Source organism: Pyxicephalus adspersus, chromosome Z (assembly GCF_032062135.1).
Source record: "Pyxicephalus adspersus chromosome Z, UCB_Pads_2.0, whole genome shotgun sequence".
Lineage (NCBI taxonomy): Eukaryota > Metazoa > Chordata > Amphibia > Anura > Pyxicephalidae > Pyxicephalus > Pyxicephalus adspersus.
Window position 1 is genome coordinate 7,346,416 of NC_092871.1, and position 9,569 is coordinate 7,355,984.

General features: G+C 38.2%; 6 non-coding genes across 6 annotated transcripts; all 6 read right to left on the reverse strand.

Annotated features, from left to right (window-relative positions):
• Nucleotides 1-980: 980 nt before the first annotated feature.
• TRNAA-AGC (transfer RNA alanine (anticodon AGC)) lies at nt 981-1,053 on the reverse strand. Its single transcript has one exon. It is a non-coding gene; the product is annotated as a tRNA-Ala (tRNA).
• Nucleotides 1,054-1,472: 419 nt separating this feature from the next.
• Nucleotides 1,473-1,545, reverse strand: TRNAA-AGC (transfer RNA alanine (anticodon AGC)). The gene has a single exon. It is a non-coding gene; the product is annotated as a tRNA-Ala (tRNA).
• Nucleotides 1,546-2,506: 961 nt separating this feature from the next.
• Nucleotides 2,507-2,579, reverse strand: TRNAR-ACG (transfer RNA arginine (anticodon ACG)). The gene has a single exon. It is a non-coding gene; the product is annotated as a tRNA-Arg (tRNA).
• A 642-nt stretch (nt 2,580-3,221) lies between these two features.
• Nucleotides 3,222-3,294, reverse strand: TRNAR-ACG (transfer RNA arginine (anticodon ACG)). The gene has a single exon. It is a non-coding gene; the product is annotated as a tRNA-Arg (tRNA).
• Nucleotides 3,295-3,969: 675 nt separating this feature from the next.
• Nucleotides 3,970-4,042, reverse strand: TRNAR-ACG (transfer RNA arginine (anticodon ACG)). The gene has a single exon. It is a non-coding gene; the product is annotated as a tRNA-Arg (tRNA).
• Nucleotides 4,043-4,096: 54 nt separating this feature from the next.
• TRNAR-ACG (transfer RNA arginine (anticodon ACG)) lies at nt 4,097-4,169 on the reverse strand. The gene has a single exon. It is a non-coding gene; the product is annotated as a tRNA-Arg (tRNA).
• Nucleotides 4,170-9,569: the final 5,400 nt, after the last annotated feature.

The following is a 9,569-nucleotide window of genomic DNA, read 5'->3' on the forward strand; positions in this document are numbered from 1 at the left end:
TCTGATCACTCATGTGCCATTCATTGTCCCCTTCTGATCCCTCTGTGCCATTCATTGTCCCCTTCTGTTCACTGACTCACTTTTTTTGGCTTCTACGGCCGGGTAACAGACTCCGTTAGGGCAGGGATCAGCAGCTTGCTTGTCCTTCCTGGCGCAGAGTCGCAGGCGCATGCGCGGGCCTTTGAAGTCACTTTCAGTTTTGCTCTGTACTGAAGCCAGCACCGACGGAGTCACACAGAGGCACACAGTTACCCACTGTACCACCCGAATGGGAGATTCGGGCAGGCGCAGGTATCGGTGGGTGTCTTATTTGCGGGGGGTTCTTTATTTTAATGTTTTGGGCAAAAATCGGGGGGTGGCTTATTTGGTGGGGATGGCTTATAATCGGGGAAACACGGTATATGCTTGATTGGCAAAAAAAGAACACATAAGATACATTTCATTAGAGTTTATATATACTTTAAGTTTACCTGTCACATCATCGTAACCAAAATGGTATTTTAAACGGCAAGTGTTCAAGACAATAAAAGCACCTTGGAGAGTGCGGGCATCATTCCCGCTACCTCTAGCATGCTAAGCGAGCGCTCTACCATTTGAGCTAATTCCCCTGCTTGGATAATTTTGCAACAGCCTGAAGTAGGGCATCTACTGGTCAGGTCCACATAATTTCCTAAAACGGGACAATTATACTTTTACATAATGTGCTATTACTTTTTTTTGCTTCGGCCCCCCCATTAAAGTCATAAAGTGACTCTTTCTACCCTCCACCAAGATGCATGCTTTTGGTAATATCAGACTTCTATAGGATTCACAGTATTGGGGAAGGCAATGGCTCTGCATTAAGGAAAGCATTTAGTGAAGCATAGGTTTCCTTAGGTTGGAGAGAAGGCAGAAAGCATAAATGCATGTTATGTGAATGTTATATGTTCACTTACTACTGCATTTAAAAATACAGTTTCCTGCTCAAAAAAAAAAACACTTGGAGAATGCGGGCATCGATCCCGCTACCTCTCGCATGCTAAGCGAGCGCTCTACCATTTGAGCTAATTCCCCTTGCTGCATGGTTTTGAGTCTGTCTGATGTGGGACTCCGCCTGGTCCGACCTTCATAAATCTTGATTAAAACGAAATTTACACTTACCTTTAATCCCGCAGGTGGCACTGGTCCTTCCTGCAATCCGGTCCAGCGTAGTCCTGGGATTCCTCTTTGTCTCGGCACTGCACCATCATCTTCATTCTTCTCTTTTGACTTCTTCGGTTTTCTTAAGAGACTCTGGAGTGGGACACTTTGCTGGTCAAGTCCTTGGTTTTAATTCTCAAAATTAAAGGATAGGTTTCTGTGTGACTGTTTCCAAAACTTCACAACACTGTTATAAAATGTTTTGCTCCTGCTTGGCTGTCCAGGTCCCACCTTCTTTTGCTCCCCCCCACTTGGAGTCTTGAATAGTTTTTGTTAATTCAAAAAGGAGGTCTTGGAGAATGCGGGCATCGATCCCGCTACCTCTCGCATGCTAAGCGAGCGCTCTACCATTTGAGCTAATTCCCCTGCATGCTAGTCTTCCTGTGGGTCTGAAGTGTGACTCCTGCTGGTAAAGTCTTATTCATGGTGAATAGCGAGCGCTAAACCATTTGAGCTAATTCCCATCCTGATGAATCCTGGTGGTAGGGGACCAATTGGGGGAACACTCTCAAGTTTCCAAGTCCTTTTGCTTTCCTTAAAGTTACATTGTAGCAAATAATGATCATCATCATCACTGCAAAAGAGGAGAGTTAATATCTCTTCTATTGTTTAAAATAGGAATTAAAAAAATAATATGCAATATTTTTTTTTTAATTTGCTAAATAATTTTATCTTGTAGAGCTGATCCTATTCATTAGTTTAAATAAACTAATAAAATTAGTATAAAACCACTATAAACCCTGTGAAGTCATCTGTCTAAAGCTTTGTACACGTCATCCACGGCGGATTGATAACCAACCATTTAGGAACATCTTCTCATTCTGTACAGCCCCTGTCCATAGAACCCCAACAGTTAATATTCACTAATTCAAAACCAGTGAACAGCCTAGAACACAAAGGAGATGAAGATCAGTATAGAACGTTTGCTCTGTACACTATGTACAGCTCTGCATAATATGTTGGCGCTATATAAATACTGTTTATTTTTATTATTAATAATAATAATAATATTAATATTATTATTAATAATCAATGAGCTGCACATGCCACCTTTAAATATCCATTCAAGAGTAAGGTGTTTCAAATTGCCTTACATACTATGATGAGGCTTTTATAAATATGGTGTTATAAAAGTGGTGATCAGAATTTAAAAACTGGAAAACAAAGTACTGATCTGGGAACCGATTTATATTTTTTTCAAAATATGCCGCATGATAAACACTAGAGCAATACCAGGTGCCAATAAGATGTATATATGTTGACCAAAAGAATGAGATGTTTCAAAAGAGAAATACTGAAAAAAAAAAATTGCTGGAATTAAAGCTTTCGAGCCAGGCAGGAGTCGAACCTACAATCTTCTGATCCGTAGTCAGACGCGTTATCCATTGCGCCACTGGCCCTTGTCACCACCCCCATCTACTGAAGCTCAGGGGCTGCACGTAGGGGGCTGCACATAGGGGCCAGAAACAAGATATGAAGATATAACTTGCAACTGTTGGAGATAAGGGATAGAGTCACCATCTTCTTCATTACCCTACCCCTGCCTTTTTTTTTTTTTTTTTGAATGGTGGTAAATTTCAGCATTAGGTGTCACTGCAGAAGCATATTCGGTATTGTCTTTTTTTTAGGTCTGACATGAAATGTCTTGAATCTCTTAAATTGTGCATTTGATTAAATGATGCCACCTACTCAGCATTCCTCTGGCCTCAGAAATGCTAGGGGAGTGAGCTCTAAAGATATCTATCTCAATAAGGCCTAAAGTGAACATTCTTTCTCTTTCAAAAGACTTTATAATCCTAACCTTTATTTCATACTTTAGTACATTTATTATTATCTTGACAAAACATATTTTGTCCAACATTGAAGACAGCGAGCCAGGTAAGAGTCGACCCTACAATCTTCTGGTCCGTAGTCAGACCCGTTATCCACTAAGGCTGAAGGCAGTCCTTCCTCCATTTTAAAACATTTTATAATCCTAAACCTCTCCTATTATACTATATTACATTTTCGACAAAATATATTTTGCACAATATTGAAAGAAGCGAGCCAGGTAGGAGTCGAACCTACAATCTTCTGATCCGTAGTCAGACGCGTTATCCATTGCGCCACTGGCCCATAGCCAGGCAGGAGTCGAACCTACAATCTTCTGATCCGTAGTCAGACGCGTTATCCATTGCGCCACTGGCCCACGCAATAGACCCTTGAAGTGGGACCTCAGGGGCTGCATATCCAGGAAACAAGATATGCATACCTTGTAACTTTTGGAGATAGTGGAAGAGTCACATTCTTTTTATTGTTCTATACCTGCATTTTTTTTGTTTATTTCACCATGAGGTGTCTCTGCAGGTCGGTCTACAGTATTTATTATTTTTTATAATTTAATTTTTTATTGTTTTATTTTTTTCATGCTCCAGGGATCCTTCCTATTTAGTCCCCATGTTAGTAAAGTAGTTCCCAAGTGACAATGAATGCATATTTGTTACTTTTCAGATGCTTTAAGGTGCTCGTTTTATTATTAATTAAGGTGCTAGTGCCCACACATTGACCAAAACTCAGAAACTGGTCGCAAATGCATTATCTGTACGTCTCCATTTTAGACGATGATTCCTACTCTGGCCTCCTCTGAATTTACGAATGCTGCATGTGTGATCTTAGACATCCAACTCAAAAAGGCCTAAGCTGGACCTTCCTCCTATTTTAACACATTTTACAATCCAACCTCTTATAATGAAAATGTATTAATTCATTTTTGTTAAGATTTAGTATATTTTTCCCAACCATTAAAATGCACGAGCCAGGCAGGAGTCGAACCTACAATCTTCTGATCCGTAGTCAGACGCGTTATCCATTGCGCCACTGGCCCATGCGTTAGAGCCATGAAGTGGGACCTCAGGGTTTTCCCAACCATTAAAATGCACGAGCCAGGCAGGAGTCGAACCTACAATCTTCTGATCCGTAGTCAGACGCGTTATCCATTGCGCCACTGGCCCTTGATGCTGCCCCTTTAAGATGTTGCTAATAGGTAGAAATGAGGAGCTACAGCAGTTTCTGAATAACCTTGTTAAATAGGAAAATGTTCTGTTTTTCTGTAGGAATAAAATGATAAATAAAAAAATAATAAAATTCACCAGTAATCCTACTAACAGTTATGTTCCAGGAAACAATATAAATTGATAGCGTCCAGTGTTTGGAGACAAGGAAGAAGTTTGCAGTCCCATGACACCCCTCCACCACCGCATGGCTTCAATTTGGGGAATTATAAAAAGGAAAGTAAAGTATCAAGCACTTTTTTATTTAAATAATATGGAGGCTGGATGAAAAGTTTTTTCAAAATACCACTTTTTAATAGTTAAATAATCAATTCTATATAAAGGCAATCAAATCAAGGCCATCTCTTCTTCACTGTCTTTTATGCTTCAGTGTGAGCAATAAATTTATTAAAATATAGAAAGTAATGGAACAGATGCAAGATAAAACTCGCTCAAGGAAATGGCACTTGTTGATTTGCTTACAAGGCAGAGCTAAGATAAAAAGTTCTAATACTGAAAGACTTGCTGATTATTTTATACTGTACCACCAGTTACAATGTAGCTGAAAGCAAGAAATGTAAAATAATATGGTCATTATCTTCATCTGCTGGACGTTATATGTAGAACTGCATTATAAAATAGAAAATGCACATGCCTACTTTCCTCTCTAAACCAATACTGTCCAACTCAATCATAAACAATAAAACAATAAAAAATGTTTATATTTTGGACTATGGCACAAGACAAATGCACTGCCCAGCTGGTGATTTAACATCCAAATTCAATTGTGTGATCATTTTTACCTTTTGACTTTCGACCATCGCCTCCTTTCTAATATGATGTCAGATGTCTCAGATGTCCCTCTTGTCTGTGTCACAATGTTTCCCCTATTTCCTTATCCCCCTTACACCCATAGTTTTAGTGGCCCTTCTTCCCTTTCTTTTATTCTCTCCCTTCTTCTCTTTTGTTCTTTTTTCTTCTCCTCTTCCTCTCTCTACTTCTCCCCACCCTTTCCCTGTAGCATTGTTGTCATGTTCTCATTTTCCTCTTTTTTATACAATTGCTTCTTTTCCATGCAATCTCAGATACTTACCAGGTTCTCCAGTATAAATGTCCATGATGAACATGCATCTGCTTACTGTATGTGTAACACCATTACCCTACTCATTGCTGTACTGGATTACCAGTTGGTTTTTCCAATCTCCACTATGCATTTGTAATTACACATCTTTAAATATCTCTTGTTATGCTTTTGTATATTGTTTTGCTGTTTTGTTCTCAAAATGCTCAATAAAAATATTAAACAAATGTGCATCTTTGTATATATTTATATATCACCAAGAGGGTGGACAGCAATAGTTGCCATTTTCACAATGCACCCAAAAAGAATCAATCCTAAGGTCTTAAAATATCCAAGAAAGAAAGTCCAACCACCCATTTATTTTACAAATCAAGAAAAAACATTTCAAGAATTGCAACTTGTTACTGCAATTAGACTGCAACACATGTGCCCTTTTTAGGGACTAAAGCCCAACTGCAGCCTACATTTTTAGAGTTTGAGATGTTTGCATATTCAACTCTTTGAAAGTGTAGAATAGCATAAAAAATACAATACATAAAGATACATAAAGACAACAAGAGCTAGACATATAATTATATATAATAATACTTTATACACATTATTGGCTGTCTAGCTCTTGTTGTTTTCTCCTACACTAGTAGAACATTTCTTCATTTTTGCAACCACTAATACTTAAAACCGAGGGATTTCCAGTTCTTTTTTACTGGCTGAAATGTGACTGCACTTTGGAGGTAATTCTTGATAAAATAATCTTTTTAAAAACCACAGGCATCGTCATCACAGCCTCTTCACCCTGTTGTATCATGTTTGCACATTTAAATTTCCATTCTCATTCTCGGTCTCCACCTTTGTTATTTTCTTTGTGTTATTCATAAAATTGAATCAGTCAGCTTTCTGTTTGGGGTTTATTCGATTATCCTCAGAGGTCTGCTTTAGATGGGGATATAAGTTCACCATACATGTTGTATGGTTTTACCATATTTGTATTAAAGGGGACCTGTTATTACATAGAAAGAAACATCCAGTGAAACAAAAACCAATTTTTGGAGGGGGCTTTGGAGGCCAATAACAAAACATATATTAAAATTCATTTTATTTTGAATTACTAAAATTTCACATAAATAAAATATACAATAAGATCATAAAATACAAACTAGAATCTCCTTTTGGGGTATCTAATGGGGGTATACCCAATTCATTTTCTCTACGCGTTTGCAGAAAAGTCTGCTTCCTCAGGAGAAAGGAGATCTATGATTACAATAAAAACATATCCAATCAATATTTCAAAATTATTGTTTAGACATTCTACTCAAATAGATCACAGTTATTTTTCAAAATTACAAACATACCTTATGTTCATATATGGCAACCTTCTTTCATAGGTTGGCAAAGACCTATGACTAACGCGGTAATATACGTATCTTTTAATGAGCCTAATAATATGATAACATGAAGTCTTCAATGAATAACATGCTAATATTTCTCATATACTTTTCCCCATAAGTGTTATCATTCTGTTCATCCAGTGTAAAACCAAATATCTTTCTATTAATCCCTACTAGTTCCAAGTCTTTTAGATATATCATGGTTCATCCACATAACTACACATCATCCCATGGTTTACATTAGGGGATATGTGAACAATCATCCAAATGTCAGTAAGACCTGTTATTACAATATAACTAAACTCAATCATAGAAAATTTGCTATATTGTAGAAATCTAATGCTAAAGCAATGCTAAAGCAAAATATTTTGCCTGCGATGGTTCCTCTTTTTCCACTTCATTAACATGCTAATAAAAATATTGAATTAAACCTTTCTATTTGTATGGTTTTCTTTATTTTAGACCCAGTGACATCACGGCCATGTTCATGTTTTTCTATGCAGAGTGCTACCTGAAAAAATGAAGCTGTGGTTATGCAATGCTGACTCCTTATGATTAAATCCAATAAATCCAGGGGGGAACGGACATTAAGGCTGAAGAGGGAAGGGCTGGATATCCATCAGCCAGGAAACGAGAGGGAGGCAATCTGACTTACTGTAAACAGTGCGAGCCTTGTAGTGTGTAACGAAATCAAAGTAAGCATTTTGTGCAAATGTGCAAGACTGAAGGTAGGACATGAGTTTTTTTTGCATGAGCAAAACCACAAAGAAAATGTTGTTCTTGAATTCCTCCTGTAAAATTAGCTGTGTATTTCCAAAGAACTCAAATTTTATCCTTTTAAAATTTCTGCAAGTACAGACAAATACCCGTTGATCTGCAAGAAATCCATTGAGCGTCTAACGTTTTGCTTGAGCTGATATTTTCAACTGATATGTGACCCTTCTGCCCTGCCCTGTTCTTTCTATGTGAACAGAACTGTTTTCCTTTCTCTGACCTCTGATGATTTCTTTGGAGTTCAACTGAACATTTTCTGGTCCTCTCACAACATCTCCAAAATCCGCCCCTACATGTCCCCAGAGACCACCAAACCCCCTTGTACACGCTCTTATCATCTCTTGTCTGGACTACTGTAACCTCCTCTTCTCTGGTATTCCACTAACCCGACTCTCACCTCTACAATCTATTATGAATGATAATAACAGAATCCAGACCTCAACCCCTTTGAGAATCTTAGGGAAGTGCTATCACTTTCACCTGCACAACATCTCCAAAATTTAGCCCTACTTGTCCCCAGAGACCACCAAACTCCTTGTACACGCTCTTATCATCTCCCGTCTGGACTACTGTAACCTCCTCCTCTCTGGTATTCCACTAACCCGACTCTCGCCTCTACAATCTATCATGAATGCTGCAGCCAGACTCATCCATCCTTCCCTCCGCTCCTCTTCCGCTGCATCTCTTTGTAGTTCTCTTCATTGGCTTCCATTTCACCTGAGAATCAAATTCAAGCTCCTGTGCTTTGCCTTCAAATTCCTCCACAGTTCTTCTCCCTCTTACCTTTCTGACCTGATAGAAAAATACTCCCCTAGCTGCTCTTTTCGCTCCTCCAATAACCTACTAATGACTACCTCACTCATAACCTCATCACATCCATGGCTCCAAGACTTTTCTAGAGCTGCCCCGACTCTCTGGAATGGTTTTCCTCGTCCTATTCGGCTTGCTCCTGCTTTCTGCTCATTTAAAAAAAAAATTATTATTACATATCTGTTAAAATTGGCATATCATAGAACATTCTAAAAAAGACATAATGCACATTGAAAACATAGAACAATATTAAAGTGTTCCAAAGTTGGGTGATGTGCTCTGAGAGAATAAAATGATCAAGCATAAACATAACTTGATGGTGCAATAGAAAGTGTTTCAAGAGTCATAAATGAAATGTATTTTCCTAATTATTACTCAACACGTGTCGCAGACAATAAATGCTTCATCAGGAAGGAAAAGTTTTTTATCTTAAAAGACCATTGGTCCATCAAACCAATAAAAACTGTTCGTAGAAGCACTGGACACAAAAGTGCAAACTGATGTAAATGGCAAAACACAATACCCTAAGTAAAAAGTCTAGTAATGGGACAGATAAAACACCTTCAGATTGCAAAAATATGTGTCTGTTCTACCATATTGAGTCTTCTTGGAGTTGTTAAAAAAGAGGGGAGTATAATAGCACAGAAAGTCCAGGCTGGCACAGTGTACAAGTGGAACAAAATACAACCAGGCAAGTTGCAGCATCCCCCAGGACCACCAGGATACTCAGAATAGGACACCGAGCTACATATGTAAAGTCAATAATTACCTCTGGTCACCAAGGGGTTAAGCCTGATCTCAATGCACAATAGTTTATTTTACACTATGACTACAGACACAGATGTGTATTTATTTATTTTTCCCAATAAACACATCTGGTTATGGAATAAGAGCCAGAGTGCTGGATTTTTGTTTATTCTTTTTTTTTCGATTGTTAAAGTAACCATATGCACATTAAAATGTACTGAAGAAGGTCACCTTGTAACATGAGCTGATACTTATTATACTATACTTATTTAGTACTTACCTATACTTATTTAGTTTGGTTCTCATTCTGATGATTGGCAATTTCTTTTAAAAGCTATGATGTCCAAACATTTTCCCGATCCAACGGCACATACTGGTGTATGCTGTGGTTCCTTCTGCAGGCTCCTACATGATGCCAGGGCATAGTAGTGATGTAGGAACCAGAAGAAGGAACCACAGTCCACAGCAGAGATCCAAGAATCCAACACTCCTTAAGAAGATTCTCAAAGAACCCTGGCGCTTACACAGAAAAAGATTGTAGGTTTGGATGGCAGGACAGAAAGT